At 42.3% G+C, this 3,639-nt stretch overlaps 1 pseudogene; it reads right to left on the minus strand.

The window, feature by feature from the left end:
• Nucleotides 1-751: 751 nt before the first annotated feature.
• On the minus strand, nt 752-1,970 carry LOC129741291 (signal peptidase complex subunit 3-like; annotated as a pseudogene).
• Nucleotides 1,971-3,639: the final 1,669 nt, after the last annotated feature.

The raw sequence follows: 3,639 nt of genomic DNA on the forward strand, positions 1-3,639 counted from the left end.
AACTTCAGCTTTCTCAGGCACTAAGTGAAATTTTTTTCGAGCACTTAATAACTGATTTACAACCTTTTTCCTGAAGCATGTTTTTTCATAAAATTTTTCTTGTACTGTAAATAACTTTAAAGTTATTGATTGTAGATGAAAATTGTCTGAGAAACATATTTGAGTCGAATTATAAGCTATTCAAAACTTTAAATTTGGTAGAAATCGGTTGAGAAACAAGGGAGTTTTAGCGAAAACGGTGTTTGCCGTCATTTGACCGCTCGCGGTATGAATAGGTATACGTTATTCGAAAACCGTAACACTTAACAAAAATTTAAAAACGCAAAAATACTTGCATTTCAAAAACAAAAATAGTCCTGTCGTTAAATTTGCGAAAAAACAATTATATAAGGCGTAATCATCGTTTAAAGTTCAAAAACCGTCATTTGACCGCCTCCGGTACGTTTAGTGTTAACATACATGATTGAAGAACTAAGGATAAAGTGCACACGGTTCTAGGCAACATTTCGACCCCGATGTTCCTGCAGTTTGGTTTTTTCATTGATGATGGATGATGTTGAGATAGGCAGCTCCAATTTGCAAACAAAAATCTTAATAATCAAAATGGAATAAATGGAAATGCTGCATCGTCAGCTGCAGTTCGGCGGAAAACGAATTCTTTGGTGGCTTATTTAGTATCGATTCGTTTTTCTTTGTGCAGGGGTTTTGTGTAATTTTTAAGTTCTTCTTCTAAGTTTTTGCAAGCTTTAGTTTAGATCGGCGACGGCATGTAGGTTTCCGAGAACTTGAACGAATGAAGTCCATGAGCCAATACATTCGGAAGTAGTTCTGCACTTTGAACGATGTTCCGGGAAAGGGTCAGCGTCACGTTCTGGGGGGCCGCTGAAAAATTAAAAGATCGAAAACCAATAATCTCTTAAAAGTTAGACATTCACTACAAACCATTGCCATCGTCCCAGAATAAGGACTTAGTGTTCATGTTCTTGAAGTCCTGCAGGGAGTTTTCGCCTCGCAGTATGATTTTGCCCCGTTTTGTTCCGTCTGGTCGAATACAGGAATAGCTGCTTCACGCTCCAGTTGAACAACCTTGAAATCGGACGTCAGGACGCCCAGATCGTTCTTTTCCCGGGAAGCGCTAAAGTCCGGAACGTTTTTGCTGCAAGATTTAATTGAAAATTGAATCACTCTCATCCTAAATCGAAAATGCTTACGTGGTCTTTTTTTCTCAATAATATCGTGTAGTTGAGATTCCATTTCAAACTTACACTAGCACTTTGACGGTGTTTATCCGAGTTGGAGTTCCGTAATCGTTGAAGATCGATTGTGGTGTAAACAAAAACTCCAAAGCATGCTGTTAAAATTTTCTAATTAATGGTTAAAGTCTAATTCGTCAATATTATTTTGGCGCTAGTGTTTGGTCCCCAAAATTTCTCAGAAGCCGATAGAACCTGTTTACAGTCAAGCTGGGTGACCAAGATAAGTCCTGGGCACCGCACAAGGTGTGCAAGACGTGCGTGGAATACCTCCGGCGGTGGACGAAGGGCACGAAAACTTCACTGAAGTTCGGGATACCGATGGTTTGGAGGGAGCCGTCTGACCATGCATCGGATTGTTACTTCTGCGCTATCAATACTACTGGTATCAACCGGAAGAATCGGCACAGCCTCCAGTACCCCGACCTTCCATCTGCCCGCCGTCCAGTTGCTCACTGCGAAGAAATTCCTGTACCATCGTTCACAGAGCTTCCTCACAGCGACGACGAGGCCACCACTACCAGTACAGACGAGAGAGGATATGCAGAAGAGTATGAAGCACGAGATGGTCCGCAGCCCTTTTCACAATGTGAGCTTAATGATCTTGTTCGGGATCTCAGCTTGTCAAAGACTTCCTCCGAGCTGTTGGCCTCCAGACTCAAAGAGAAAAATCTACTTGGCGAGGACGCGCGTATCACTTACTTTCGTAGAAGGCATGAGGACTACATGGGCTACTTCTGCCAGGAGGAAGACCTAGTGTACTGCCGAGATGTCGCCGGTCTTCTTGTTAAACGCGGGGCTCATCACTACGATCCGAGAGAACGGCGACTGTTTATTGACAGCTGTAAGCGCTCTTTGAAGTGTGTGCTCCTCCACAACGGGAACCAGTTCGCCTCAATCCCTCTTGTGCACTCCACAACTCTTGTAGAGAAATATGAAGCAATGAAGTACGTGCTCGACAAAATCCAGTATGAGCAGCACCAATGGATCATCTGTGTCGACATCAAGATGGTGAACTTTCTACTTGGTCAACAGTCCGGGTTCACGAAGTACCCATGCTTTATATGTATGTGGGACAGTCGAGACAGAGCCCACCACTATGTTAAGAAAGAGTGGCCGGCACGAGAGCAGTTAGAACCTGGGGCGAGAAACATCATAAACGAAACTTCTTGTTGACCGGGAGAAGATATTGATCCCGCCACTACACATGAAGCTAGGGTTAATGAAACAGTTCACGCGCGCCCTGGACAAGGATGGGAAATGCTTCAACTACCTGTGCAAAGCCTTTCCTCGACTGACCATTGAGAAGCTGAAGGCAGGCATTTTCGACGGCCCACAGATACGGCAGCTGATGAAGGACGCAGAGTTTGAAAACTCCATGAACACACTAGAGCGCGCTGCGTGGAAATCGTTTGTGCAGGTGGTGATCAACTTCCTGGGGAACACGAAGGCAGCAAACCACGCCACACTCGTCAGCAGCATGATAGAGGCCTTGGGGTGAGGCCTTGGGGTGCTTGATGAGTATAAAGATGCACTTCTTGTTCTCACATATGGAGAAGTTTCCTGAAAACCTAGGGGCGATGAGCGACGAGCAGGGAGAAAGGTTCCATCAAGACATGCGCCAAATGGAAGAGAGGTACCAGGGGAGGTGGGACGCAGTCATGATGGCGGACTACTGCTGGTCGCTGAAGAGAGACAACCCAGCAGCTGCTCACAAACGGGAATCGAAGAAACGGCGATTTATGCCGTAAACTCTAAACTTTTGTGTCTCCTTACGCTCATTCTTATACTAATATTATGCTAATAAGCTTATCAAATTTCTTAGATTAAATAAAAACAGATAGAATTTGCATATGTTGACTTTTATTTCTTAAGAAAAACCGAGAAAATCGTCAGGGGTTTCTCAGCTGAGGAATCGCAGAAATTTGTTTTTGGCGAAAAATCGACTTTTAAAAATTTATGTATTCTAATATCCTGACCTGATTGAACAAAACCATGGTCATTTTCGGACTCAGGGCGTCAATATTAGTCTAATTCAGTTGGAACATTTCATGCAAAAACAACCATATTTTATAAGTTAGATTATTTGCGTACAATTATTTGAGACCCTCCTTTTTTAGGGTGAAGCTTAAGGAAACAGATTAAAATTATCACATCTTTAACAAAAAATCATGATCAAGATTCAGAAAATTCGTTTAAATTATCTTTGTGTTGCAATTCGAAACTCCAGCTGCAGCTCTCATTTTATAGCGGTTGCTTATAAATTATGTCATAATGTGTCTTAAATAATGCCAACAAAACAATAAAAATTTGAATAATTTCGGAAAATATCATTTTATTTTGAAAGGTGTAGCTAAGCACACCGGGTCAGCTAGTATATCAATAA

The sequence above is a fragment of the Uranotaenia lowii genome, chromosome 2 (assembly GCF_029784155.1).
Source record: "Uranotaenia lowii strain MFRU-FL chromosome 2, ASM2978415v1, whole genome shotgun sequence".
Taxonomy (NCBI): domain Eukaryota; kingdom Metazoa; phylum Arthropoda; class Insecta; order Diptera; family Culicidae; genus Uranotaenia; species Uranotaenia lowii.